Source organism: Abramis brama (assembly GCF_963993115.1).
Source record: "Abramis brama genome assembly, chromosome: 8".
Classification (NCBI taxonomy): Eukaryota; Metazoa; Chordata; class Actinopteri; order Cypriniformes; family Leuciscidae; genus Abramis; species Abramis brama.
In genome coordinates this window covers 3,333,114-3,347,805 of record NC_139970.1, presented here as the reverse complement: position 1 = coordinate 3,347,805, position 14,692 = coordinate 3,333,114, and the positions used below count along the sequence as shown (strand labels likewise).

General features: G+C 38.0%; 2 protein-coding genes across 2 annotated transcripts in view; one reads left to right on the top strand and one right to left on the bottom strand.

Moving 5' to 3' along the window:
* LOC311088048 (NLR family CARD domain-containing protein 3-like) overlaps window positions 1-5,310 on the bottom strand; it is a 38,157-nt gene extending 32,847 nt beyond the window's left edge. Inside the window, exon 1 of the mRNA XM_084121686.1 lies at window positions 5,007-5,310. The gene's annotated coding sequence lies outside the window, so the exon portion shown is untranslated. The remainder of the gene's footprint in view (window positions 1-5,006) is intronic.
* LOC311088076 (radial spoke head 10 homolog B-like) overlaps window positions 1-14,692 on the top strand; it is a 304,215-nt gene that overhangs the window by 151,168 nt on the left and 138,355 nt on the right. The window lies entirely within an intron of this gene.

The following is a 14,692-nucleotide window of genomic DNA, read 5'->3' as shown; positions in this document are numbered from 1 at the left end:
GAAGAATTTAAAGTAATGATGGAATTCGGAGAACCCGGAGTGACATTAAACCAAATTAAATTGACCAAAGCTCTGAAAAGAGTGTTAGGATATATAAGGTAGGGATGAGTGTATTGGAGCATAATGTGTTTTTAGCACCAAGATGGAGATTTAAAAAAGCAAATTGGGAAGTGTATGAGTATTTAAGCGAGGTAGAAATAACATCATTTGATCTCAATGCGATAGAGGATATAGAGGAGTGTAATGAGAAAATATGTAAAGTATTGTTTGAGGTAACAGATAAAGTTATAGGTAAAAAGGGATCATGTAAAAAAAGGAAAGCAGTTCCGTGGTGGACAGAAGAATGTAGTACCGCAGTTAAAAATAGGAATAAAGCATTTAGGAAAATTAAACAAACTAATTTATTTGAAGATTTTATCTATTATAAGAGAGCACTAGCTGAGGTGAGAAGAATAGTAAGAACAGCTAAAAAGAAGTACTGGAGAGATTGGTGTAATTCAATAGGAGGAGATGTTGACATAAGTGAAATGTGGGGATCAATTAGAAAAATGGGAGGAATATATAGAAATCACGTTATACCAGTTTTAAAAAATGATGTAGGAAAAATGGCTGTGGCAGATAAAGAAAAGGCTGAAATGCTGGCTAAAGTATTTGTTAAAGTCCATAGTGATGATAATGTAACAGAGGATATTAAAAAGAATAGAAATAAGAATAAGAGTCAGCATCCAGACGTGTTGATGAAAAGGAACCCTACTGGAGACACCTTAGATGCAGATTTTAGTATTTATGAATTAAAGATGGCTTTAGGAGGAGTCAAACATACATCTCCTGGAAGAGACGATATTTGTTATGTAATGATTCAACATTTATCAGATAGATCATTGAAAGTGGTTCTAAATTTATTCAATAAGATCTGGAATGCAGGAAAGCTTCCTTCTTCATGGAAGCATGGCATAATAATACCCATAGGCAAACCTGGAAAGGACAAATCTAATCCAATTAATTATAGGCCAATTGCATTAACTTCTAATTTATATAAACTGATGGAAAAAATGATTGTACGTAGACTAAATTATATATTGGAAGTTAAAGGACTTATGTCACCATACCAAAGTGGATTTAGGGCAGGTCGGAATTCTATGGACGCTGTGTTAAGCCTAGAAGCAGATATCAGGAAAGCTCAGGCTAATAAAGAAGTAATGGTAGGGGTGTTATTCGACATCGAGAAAGCTTATGATATGCTTTGGAAAGAGGGACTTTTAATAAAAATTAAATGTATGGGAATTGGAGGAAAGATGTATAATTGGATTATGGATTTTCTTCTTGAAAGAACAATTCAAGTTAGGATAGGAGTAGAGTATTCAGAGACATACGAGATAGAGAACGGAACTCCTCAAGGAAGTGTTTGCAGCCCAGTTTTATTTAATATTATGATAAATTATGTTTTTTGTAATTTAAAAGGTGATGTAGGAAGAGCATTATTTGTGGATGACAGGGCAATTTGGAAAAGAGGACGTAATATTGCATGTGTAACACAAAGTATTCAAAAAGCAGTAGATGAAGTGGAGGGGTGGGCAAATAATTGGAGCTTTAGATTATCTGTGGCTAAAACTCAAGTTATATGTTTTACTAAAAGGAAAAAAATACCAGAGGTTAAGTTAAAGTTATATAAGCAGGAATTGGAGCAAGTGCCAGTAGTCAAATATCTCGGTGTATGGATGGATTCCAGGATGACTTTTGCTATACATGCTAAAAATCTGATTAAGAAATGTAAAAAAGGAGTAAATATATTAAGATGTTTAACAGGGGTGGAATGGGGAGCTTGTAGATTATCGTTGAAAAGAATATATAATACTTTAATTAGATCAAGTTTAGATTATGGAAGTATAATTTACGGTTTTGCAAATGAGACTACACTCAAAAAGATTGAAGCAATACAAAATCAAGCTAAGAATATGTTGTGGTGCAGTCAGAACATCTCCCATAGCAGCTCTACAGGTAGAAGTTGGTGTTGCTCCGGTAAAACTTTGAAGACATAAAATAAGACTGAATTATTGGGTTAATATAAAAGGTCATAAAAAGAATCATCCAGTGAAGGGAGTACTAGAAGAATGCTGGGAACATGGGAACAAAAACATTAAAAGCTTGGGATGGAGTGTTCAAAAAGAAGCACAAGAAGCGGGTATTGAAGATTGTGATGTTAGCCCTACTGTGATCCAGTATACCACCATGGATTTTTCCAATGCCAATAATTGACCTACAAATTCAAATGAAAATTAAGAATGAGAAAGACATCCTAAAGAATATTATAGCACAGCAGTATTTAGATCAGACTTACTCATCATGGGTGCAAATATTTACTGATGGGTCTAAGGATCCTATCTCTGGAAGAACAGCAGCTGCTGTATATATTCCTAAGTTTCAAATTAGTATCAAGAAAAGAATAACTGACCATATCTCTGTATTTGCAGCAGAATTAGTTGCCATGATGGTTGCACTCCAGTGGGTAGAGGACGTAAAACCGAGATTAGTAGCTTTATGTTCTGATTCGTTTGCAGCAATCACAAGCCTCGTAAGTGGAAATAAAGTATCAAGGCAAGACATTATATATGAGATACTTGCAAGTTTGCTAAGAATAAGTAGTGTAAGCTTAATAGTGTTTGTGTGGGTTCCTGCTCATGTGTGATTGGAGGCCAATGAAGTGGTAGATAGACTAGCAAAGCAAGCAGTAAAACATAATGAGATAAATGTGCAAGTGACGTTGAGCAAAAATTAAGTTAAAAGTCATATAAAAGAATTCATAAACAATAAATGGCAAGAACTATGGAATAATGAGGTCAAGGGAAGACAGTTGTATAGTATTCAGAAGCAAGTAGGAAACGGAAGAAGTGTTTTTGGGAATAGGAAAGAGGATACGATTGTTTCTCGTACTAGAATAGGGCACACACGATTAAATCATTCCTTGTTTAAGATAGGAAAACATGATACAGGAAAATGTAATTATTGTGATCAGGCAGAAACAATAGAACATGTTTTAATAAAATGTTTAAAATATGGAAAAGAAAGGTTAGTACTTAAAAGGATAGTAAGAAAATTGGGTGTGGTAGTATTCAGTATGGAAAGTCTATTGGGAAAGCAAGTAGAACAAGTTAAAATATATGGTGCGATAATGAAGTATCTCAAAGCAATAGGAGTAGATTGGAGAATTTGAAGTATAGGGGATAAAGTTTTTTTTTTTTTTAATATAATTTAGTTGCTTATTGTTTTTTAGTGCTTCACACTCCAGTCCAGTTGGTGGCGGTAATGCACCGAAAGTTGGTTTGCCAACCGCCATAAAACACCAAACGAAGAAGAAGAAGAAGAACCACTGTGCTTCAGGCCTTGTCCACACGAACACAGGTATTTTTATAACCGTGACTTTTTTTTACGCCGTTTGGCCGTTCGGCCACACGAAAACGCAGTATCAGGCCACTGAAACCGAACATCTTTGAAATCCCCTGCCAGGGTGAGAATTTTCAGAAACGCCGGTTGCAGTGTTGTCGTGTAGACAGTAAAACCGGGGTTTTGCTTCTGATTCAGGCTTCTGATTGGCCAACGTGTCTTTGCGATCGCCGCCTGCTGGTGTGGCATGTTCTTGACAACGCTTGATAGCGTGTTTTTGCGTTTTCATGTAGGCAGAGATTTCTTTTAAAACCGAGCACGTGTGGACGGGATTTTTTTTTAAAACGCAGGAGGAAAAACTCCGGTTATAAAAATACCCGTGTCCATGTGGACTAGGCCTCAGTTGTTGTTTGTCGGTTGTTGTAGCTGTTGCGTGTTACTGTTTATTGTTCCTGTCCTGAGTTCCATTGTTTGCCCTGGATTATGTTTGTTTTATTAAAGTAGTGCTTGCATGTGGATTCTCTCTCCGCTTCATTCCTGCCTCATCGTTACAGAACGACCGACCCAACCATGAATCCAGCAGTACAGATTATGCGTCTCTGTCAGGGAGACCTGCCCATTGAGGAATACATCATGGACTTTATTGAGCTGGCACATTTAACATTTTGATGAACTATGCCTAAAGATATTTTTCCATGGAGGGCTATCCGAGCCGTTCAGCTCCCTTATGCAACTTCATCACCCTAGCTGGAGTCTCAAATAGTATGCGCCATATACAGGCATTTCCTTAAATAGCTACAGGTCAGATTTTCGGGATTCATACATTTTGGGGCATCTCGCCCGGGGGGCAGGGTTACGTCCTGCGTCACATCTCTCATGCGGGTTCTCGTCGATCAGGGTCAGCGCGCACCATAGCGCACACAGGCAGGCACAGAACTAGCTAGCGAACCTAGGTAATAAATCTAACAAGTTATGTTTTTTACAACATGTTTTTTGATGGAAAAGTGATGTTTAATTTCCATAATCTTTGTTTAGTGAACGAAAGCGAAATCAGGAATTGCGGTCTTTCAGTTTGTTTATCGTTACCTAGCTACCAAGGGTTTAAGTTGTACAAGATGTGCTGTAGCCTTAATTACAATGGCCAAGTCGCGTTTCATATTAACAGATGAATAGGCTTCGCTCAGTTTTTTAAATACATCCAACCTGAAATGTGTCTTACAAACTATGAAGGGACAATGAATCAATACACTGACATGGCAATGCTAGACAGATAGCCTACTTTGTTTGCACAGTCCTACCGTGATTTTGTCACTCTTCTCTCCAGAAAAGTAGAAAGAAAAGTAAACTTCCAGTAAACTCCAGTTAACCAGTTCATGTTTCTTCTTTAGGTGATTCAAGCAGTAACGACTAATTAGACTCAATACTGCTATTACAGGTGGAATTATGAAATAGAAACAGGCCTTAATGCAAGATTTTAATCATGTCAATACACAATAATTTATTTATTTTTTGTAATGCAATGTTTTCAACATAGGGAAATATATACAGCATTTGTCAAATTTTCTAGCTAGCGAACTAGCTAGCGAACTAGCGAGTGTCTCTCACACACCCCACTACTACCATACCTCTCCTTCCTGTGGAGATCCACATGCTAGGGCTTCACCCATCTCTGGCAACACTCACACAGGGGTCATCTAACTGGTGGGCCTCCAACGGCTGAAACCTGACACGCCTCTCAAGACCTCACGGTAAGCCATCCTACTCCTGACACCTGTAGGGAAAAGAGAGAGCTGTCATGACACCTGGCTTTGAACCCCCCAGACCTCCAGTTTGACCACAACGCTGAAGAACCAGACTCATTCACAGGGCAGTCACAAGACATAGTGAAGCAGAACCAGAGAAAATTTGACAAATGCTGTATATATTTCCCTATGTTGAAAACATTGCATTACAAAAAAAAAAAAAATTATTGTGTATTGACATGATTAAAATCTTGCATTAAGGCCTGTTTCTATTTCATAATTCCACCTGTAATAGCAGTATTGAGTCTAATTAGTCGTTACTGCTTGAATCACCTAAAGAAGAAACATGAACTGGTTAACTGGAGTTTACTGGAAGTTTACTTTTCTTTTCTGCAATACAACAAGTAGGCCTAACTTTATCGAGGTAAAAGTTTCCCCGCTGTCACCAGACGTAGGTCTAGGAGTGGAGAGAAGAGTGACAAAATCACGGTAGGACTGTGCAAACAAAGTAGGCTATCTGTCTAGCATTGCCATGTCAGTGTATTGATTAATTGTCCCTTCATAGTTTGTAAGAGACATTTCAGGTTGGATGTATTTAATAAACTGAGCGCCCACAAGCTGTAACGATCACCAGCTGGAGTTGCCATTGAGAGCCACCAGAGGGCACTCCACATAAGACTATTATCACTCTCAAACTACATTTCCCAGAACTCACTGCCTGGACTCATTCACTGATCACATTCACCTGTACCTCATTCACTGATTGCATTCACCTTTGTCTTATCATCCTGTTAGTCTCAGTCTATATATATCTTGTTCATTCATTCACTCACCGCAAAGTCTTGTTAAGTGTTTCACTGCATTTCTGAGCGTTTCCCTGGTTTTCTTGTTTCTTGGTTTTTTGATATCTTGCCCTGTTCCCTGGATTACTCTCTTGCCTCTGGTCCCTGGATTACTCTCTTGCCTCTGGTCCCTGCCTGTTAGTTTGTTTTGTTTGTTTCTTTGTTTTGACTGCCTGCCTGTGTATGACCCTAGCCTGTACTTTGCATTACGCCTCTGGATTGCCCTCAAATAAAGCTGCGTTTGGATCCCAACCTTCAAGTCTCAGAGCAGTTCATAACAGAAGACTTCGCCCCGGCCGCCTGAAGGGTCGTCTCCGCCCCGGCCGCCTGAAGGGTCGTCTCCGCCCCGGCCGCCTGAAGGGTCGTCTCCGCCCCGGCCGCCTGAAGGGTCGCCTGCACAGCCTGCTCCGCCCTGGCCGCCTGCACAGCCTGCTCCGCCTGCTCCGCCCTGGCCGCCTGCACAGCCTGCTCCGCCCTGGCCGCCTGCACAGCCTGCTCCGCCCTGGTCGCCTGCACAGTCTGCCCCTGCCTGGTCGCCTGCACAGCCTGCTCCGCCCTGGCCTTCTGCCCTGCCGGAGTCTTCAGGTCCCCTTCCGCTGCACGGGCCTGGCCCTCCATCCCGCCCCCGGATCCGCCTCCGCTCCACCTCCCTCCTGGACAGTTTTAGGAGCGTCTGGAATCCGCTCCTTAAAGGGGGGGCTATGTAACGATCACCAGCTGGAGTTGCCATTGAGAGCCACCAGAGGGCACTCCACATAAGACTATTATCACTCTCAAACTACATTTCCCAGAACTCACTGCCTGGACTCATTCACTGATCACATTAAACCTGTACCTCATTCACTGATTGCATTCACCTTTGTCTTATCATCCTGTTAGTCTCAGTCTATATATATCTTGTTCATTCATTCACTCACCGCGAAGTCTTGTTAAGTGTTTCACTGCATTTCTGAGCGTTTCCCTGGTTTTCTTGTTTCTTGGTTTTTTGATATCTTGCCCTGTTCCCTGGATTACTCTCTTGCCTCTGGTCCCTGGATTACTCTCTTGCCTCTGGTCCCTGCCTGTTAGTTTGTTTTGTTTGTTTCTTTGTTTTGACTGCCTGCCTGTGTATGACCCTAGCCTGTACTTTGCATTACGCCTCTGGATTGCCCTCAAATAAAGCTGCGTTTGGATCCCAACCTTCAAGTCTCAGAGCAGTTCATAACACAAGCGACCACAAGCCTATTCATCTGTTAATATGAAACTCGACTTGGCCATTGTAATTAAGGCTACAGCACATCTTGTACAACTTAAAGGTGCCCTAGAATGGATTATTTTATTATTTTATAATGTTTCCTGGGGTGCCCTTATAATGTTAGTATGTTTTTTAGATCAAAATTTGTTATAATTTAGAAATAAAAGGCATATTTCCTAGCCTGATTTCATCCTTTGATCTGAACACTCTGTTTGAAGGGGCGTGTCTGCTGTGAGACTGCAGTGTTGTTGCCCTCTGCTGTGATTGGCTGACATGCTTGCATATGAAATCTGGCATTACATGTAGAGCTATCTGGAAAACTTTTACTATTACAGCTTTTATACGCAGTTTCTGCGAGAAACGACGTGAAATTGAGCGTTTAGTCACTGGCTTGATTTACTGATGCATAAACAGTATTGAACGACTTTGAGAGAAAGATTATCTGTCTGAACTTGAACAATTACACATCAGAAATTCACATAACCCACTGGTTCTCCAGAGGCTCGGATGAAGGAACTAAAAAAATACTTTTGTGTTCATTTGTACATCCAAACACTGAGCAACTGCCATGCTTCGCTCGTTTGCAAGCCATGATGTCTCTCTCGAACATCATATAAAAAACAATATCGTGCTGGATCTAGATAACACAGTGTAAATTATCGTTAATAAAATCACTACTTACCGCTTGCGGAAATATAACGTTAGTTGAAATCGCCCCCTTCGTCCGTTTGAGACGCCGAGAGAAGCCTGGCTGCTTGATATTGTTCCAGGTTAGAAAAACAGTCCGTGGTGAAATGGGCAGAGCAACTAACAACTTTGAATTAAACTGTAGCGGTATCCGATTATAGATAGATTATAGATAGATTATAGATAGATCTGCCATTTTCCCTATAATCCTCCTCCTGCTTGTTTTTTCTTCACCTGCAGAACTTCCGATGATTCGGCTGCGCAGTTCCGCCTGGCATTGAGCATGGGCTGGCATATGCAAATTTTTGGAGGCGTACATATTAATGATCCCGACTGTTGCGTCACAGTCGGTGTTATGTGGAGATTCGCCTGTTTTTCAGGGGTGTTTTTCAAAAATGAGATTTAAATAAGAAAGAGAAAACTATGGTGTCTGAGACTCACTGTATGTCATGTCCATGTACTAAACTCTTGTTATTTAACTATGCCAAGATAAATTCAATTTCACATTCTAGGGCACCTTTAAACCCTTGGTAGCTAGGTAACGATAAACAAACTGAAAGACCGCAATTCCTGATTTCGCTTTCGTTCACTAAACAAAGACTATGGAAATTAAACATCACTTTTCCATCAAAAAACGTGTTGTAAAAAACATAACTTATTAGATTTAAGACCTAGGTTCGCTAGCTAGTTCTGTGCCTGCCTGTGTGTGCGCTGACCCTAGTCGTGAGAAACCGAATGAGAGATGTGATGCAGGACGTAACCCCGCCCCCCGGGCGAGATGCCCCAAAATTTATGAATCCCTCAGATTTTCTGCCAAAGTAAAGAGCTTTTTAATTACGGAAACGATTATTTATTTTTGCAAATTATTATTTTATTTCAGTTAGTTTTTCAGTAACTGTTGTTAGTTTTGTTTTGATTTAGTTTTTCATGTATTATGAATGTTTAATTTTATTTCAGTTTACGGAAATGTTTTTTGACCAATAGTTTTTGTCTTAGTTTCAGTTTTCGTTTACGAAAATAACCATGGACCAGACACTGTGAAGCTTTCAACAAATCTGAACCAGCAATTAGAAAAATCTGCTCAATTTTACACCTACTCCATTATAAAAAGTTGGAAAAAATCTCTGCTTACAATTACTTGATGTCATTGCTAGTATTAGACTAAAAATGATGCTTCTAATTCAAAGGTGTCATACTATAAGCACATATTTTATAGAAGTGATATACCTGAGATCATTCAGTCAAAAACTGATCTTTTTCTGTTATGTAATAAAATATTTAACAGTGTTTGTTGAAAGTACCTGCATCCTGGAGAAAAATCTCCATCTCTGGATCCTTGTGAATCAGCCATGATGAAGCTGCAGGAGAATCTGATTGATCTCCTCCACTGACTCTGAATAAAGAAACATTCACACACTAAATTAAATGATTAAATTAAACAACCTTCATATAGCTGTACATATCTGGAGCATGGGAGAAAAACAATCACGTGACTGCATTAACTCAAGCTCGATTAAAAAAAAACATTGAAGTGAAAGAAACCCTTTATTAAAGATTTCATACAATACAATCACTTAAAATGTCCTCCAGAGATTCATATTAATATGAGAAAGTCACACATGAACACTGACCTTGATCAAACTTTTACAAGATAAATCCTCAAATCCTCCAGCTTTAACATCATAAAGATACATGGAAATTTCTGCGTAAACGTTTCTATTAAACATTTTTATGCCGTTTTTCAGTGTCGTATTTTACGAAATTTTTTGGTATTTTACCTGCTTAAAATGTTGACAGGTGAGCTCTAACTTACTTTCTATTTAGTTGCGTAGTAGATTGTCAATGTAACTTTTTTTTTTTGCTAATGTAAGTTTGGTAATGTGAGTACATCATAAGTCAAGTCATCTTCATTTATATAGCGCTTTTAACAATGTAGATTGTTCTAAAACAGCTTTACATTGGTAATAGGAAATTAAAGTAAAGTGTTTGGCTTTATAGCAGCTCTAGAATAAAGTTATTGTCCAGCTAAAGTTAGTTTGATTCACTTCTGTCGCAACGATCCTTAGTTATTAACTTAGGGCCCGCTAACATGACACCATTTTAATAGAAAAGTCCAAAGTTCTTTCTGCGCAAACTTCAAAAACACGAACCAGTGAGAGCGCTGATGGCGTGCAAATGCGTATTACGAGTTCAGTCTATAGGTATGCGCATATGAGTATATGTGCGCAGGCGTGTAGTCCTTCCCTACAAATCAACCCTCAACATACTACTTGTCTGGCCTTAAAATTAATAATACAGAATTTTATCGCTTCCACGTAGCCACGCGAACCGGAATTATCCCGACAACGCTTTATCTGTAGAGAGGTAAAGGCTTTGCCTTCACAGGGAAGAGCCTAGTTGACATTTCAGGACTGCTTTTAACAAATTCTTCCTCTTCTATAGCAATGAATGAATCAAATTTTTCCTTAGGGACACTACAATGCACTGCCTGATGCGATACTGTAATAGACAGTTGCATAGTTATAATTTTCTCCCTGATATTATCAATCTTGTAAGTGAAGTTCATAAAGTCATTACTGCTGTGCTGCTTGGAAACTTCTGGGCTTGAAGCTTTAGTTTCAAATAAATACCTAGGATTTTGTTTATTTTCTTCTAATAGGGTTGAAAAATAAGCAGATCTAGCAGCTTCTAAGGCCTCTCTGTATGCAATCGATCTCTCTTCCCATGAAACGCGAAATACCTCTAGTTTTGTTTTCTTCCAGTTGCGCTACATTTTTCTGGCTGCTCTCTTAAGGGCCCGAATGTGCACGTTGTACCACGGCGTTGGACTATTCTCTTTAATCTTCTTTAAGCGCAACAGAGCAACTGTGTCTAAAGTGCTGGAAATCAGAGAGTTAAAAGTTTCTGTCGCAATATTGAGTTCTTCTAAGCTATCTGGGATGCTGAGATGATGAAACTGATCAGGAAGATTATTGATAAAGCAATCTTTAGTGGCAGAAGTGATAGGTCTAACATATTTGTAACACGAAGTCGTCTTTGCAGCCTTGGCTAAATTAAGTTTACACGAGACTAGATAATGATCTGAGATGTCATCGCTCTGCTGCAGAATTTCAACGGCATCAACATCTATTCCATGTGATAATATTAGATCTAGGGTATGATTACGACAATGAGTAGGTCCTGACACGTGTTGTCTAACTCCAATAGAGATGCATCTTTGCCAATCCAAATGCATCTTTTTCGTTATCTAAAATAAAATTCCAAAATTGAATACCTCATCGACTGTGAGGACTATGGCCCAGAGGAATGTTCATGGGTTCTACAGGACGATATCCTTGATCCAGGACTCCTCACCCAGTTTTACACTGAACACCATGACCGACCAGCTCCCAGAGGTCGTGGTAGACCCCGTTGTTGTTGTTGTCATAATCTCTCCATCCAGTCGTCAGGAGCTGCCCATGGAGGGAGGAATGGAGGGAGGGAGGGAGGAATGGAGGGAGGGAGGAATGGAGGGAGGGAGGGAGGAAGGGAGGAATGGAGGGAGGTACTGTCAGGGATCCACCAGATCTGCACACTCCGCCAACACTCGTTCACTCTCCCCGGAATACTGATTCACCACACCTGCACCTCATCACCACCTCATCATTCACTCCCTTTATATACAACCCTTCACCTTCTGTTCAGTGTCTGGTCTCGTCTTTACATGGACACACAAGACTCACTACCTGATCTACCAACCTGAGATACATACATGACCTACTCACCATTACATCTGCCGGTTCTGTGCTTCTGTTCTCAATAAACCTTGTTTATTTACTCAACTGTTTGAGTCTTCTCTAAACCTGACAGTATGGTGCCCTGGTGGCCTGTATACAGTAGCCAGCACAAATCTCAAACGTAATTTATCATTTACATAATATATATATTGCTATATTAAGCACCAACAGTTCAAAAGAATAATATTTAAAACAAAACTTCTTAGTAATTCTAAAAATATTTCTATAAATTACAGCAACACCTCCCTCTTTGCCTTTCAGATGAGGTTAATGTTTATAACAGTAATCTTGCAGGGTGGACTCATTTAAAGTAATGTAATAATTTGGTTTTAGCCAGGTTTCTGTCAAACACAGCACATCTAGATTATAGTCTGTAATCATATCATTAACAATAAGTGCTTTTTAAGTAAGGGATCTAATATTCAACACAAGCTTTATCATTTGCTCATTTATATTATATCTGTTTTTTATTTATTTGTTGAACATCAATAAAATTTTTACCCTTAGAAGGGTTTGGAAGTTTTTTGTATGTCCTAATTCAGGGAACAGACACAGTCTCTATATGATGATATCTAGGTGAAAGAGGCTCTATGCGATGGGATTTATCTGACCTTGGTGACGTGAATTTTAAACCGCTGCCGAGTAGCACAGTACCTGCGTGACTCACCATAGACATAAACAGAGAGAAGTAGATCCGGCTACAATGTTCTTCCGCAAGACGCAGCAGTTTGTTTATTAACCGCTTAAGCGCCAAAAGTTACATAGTTTAACTAATACCTCTAAAAAGATCTTAATTTGTGTTTCGAAGATAAACGATTGTCTTACGGGTTTAGAATGATATGTGGATGAATGATTAACGACAGAAATGTAATTTTTGGGTGAACTAAACCTTTAAACCAGTTAACTTTACCAAAGCACTTGAAGATGCTCTCCTGCGCAATGACATTATGGAGTAGATGACATCACTGGATCAGTTTTTGATCAGAACTTGGAGAGAACCTTGCATGCTAAAGTTTTTTGTTAAAAAGTATTTTTTCTATCATATATTTGTATTTTGTTTATTTATTTATTTTTTTGATCCACTGCATTGCACTCACACAGTCAAGTGTAAATGGATAATGTCCGTATTACTAAATTTATGTCCATTATAATTTTTTATTCATATTTTATCACGGATATTTTGTTTTCTCAAAATCCCAACATTAAACGTGCAGTTAACAAATGATAAACACTCAAAGAGAATGATGTTATGTGTTAAATATATAATGTAATAATCTATAAGCCAAGTCATATTTAATTTCACTCATTCACTTCACCTTGAAAGCAAATATGATCCATGTGTCCCAGTGCACTGAAATATTTCATGAAAGTACTTACTATCTTGACGTTTGTTCTTCGTTAATCATGTTTTCGCCTTCACGGCACAGTCTGAAAAACACCTTCAGTTGAACTGAACTTTGTGTTCGGAAAAGAGTATGTAGTCTAACAGGTTTTTCTGGATTCGGCACATGATCTACTCATGAAATAAACCACAGAACAGCACCATCAGTCCCTGAAAATCACATAAATCCTGCAGAAAATTTCTTATTCATGTTTTCATATCAAAACATACATAGCCTATACTCTGTAAAATACTGTATAAGATCATGAGATACCCTGAAGTAAGAGGATATTTTTATGCTTGAAGAAACATACAAAATACCAAACAAACCTCAAAAAGACAAATATTAATACAATTCTAAGAAGTCCAAATCGCAGCAAACAGAATAAATAAACAACAAAAACCAAAAGAAACGTGAATAACAAAAAAGAAAATAAATATATAAATAACATATTACCATCAAAAAATACCTTAAAAAGATTGCATAGTTTAAGGGATTTTTTTGTTACACGAGTCTTAAAGATTTGAAGAAGATCATTAAATCTTTATGGAAAAGTAAGAATGTGGGGAGTTCTTAAAGAATCTGAATTTGTGTATTAAGTAATTGGCCAACAGCACAATATTGTTAACCAAAAATTCATCATCATAAATCCAAAAAAAAAAATATATATATTTTATAGTTTTAACATTAAAGTCAGGTATTACATATTTCAAACTAACCAAACATAATGGTCATCCCAGAATTCTTTTGAGAATTTGCATAAATAAAATAAATGTTCCAACGACTCTTTGTCTGTTTCACAAAAGGTAATTAACCCTCTGGGGTCTGAGGTGTTTTTGGGGTCCTTGAGATATTCTGACATGCCCTGACATTTGTGCTTTTTTCAGTTGCTTATAAACATATTAATGGAAAAGGTATAATTACACTATTTAGCACAAACAAGGCTACCATAATATGTGAGCAACATGTATGTACATGTTTGTATTTTTGAGAAAATAATGTTTATGCATGGTTATTGAAAGAACTAAAAATGAAAATTTCTGAAATAAGGCCACAAAACACATACTAAATATGTGTCCACAAGACTTCTGAATAATGCATTTTGTCGCCAAGAGTTTTTTTCTTCAAAATGATGTGAAAATCATCCTGCCTAATCATTCACATAAAAAAATACATTGATTTAAATTTTGTAAGACAATTTTTGTTTGGAAAGGCAATATGTGAGTGGGCGTGAACGATCCAACACCATCATGAATATTGAGTGGTTCACACCTGAGGAGACAATGGCCCGCATAATTAGCCTTTCATTCAGGTGTGTCACTGAGCTACAAGAAAGAATGCAAGGACAAAATATATATATATATATATATATATATATATATATATATATATATATATAATTGGTTCACAGTTGGAAACACAGATGTTGTTTTTTTCCGCAAATTGTATAATATCCAAGGTAAACATTTCTAGTAATTGTGCAGTTAATTGTTCTCATACTGTATTTTTAGATTTGGAATATATTCTCTACCCAAATGTGTCACTAATAAAACACAATAAAAATGATTTAAAGAGAAGGCTTATATTGACCTTTTAAGATTTTGTTTACATCTATCCTTGTATATATATATATTTTTTTTTTTTTTTT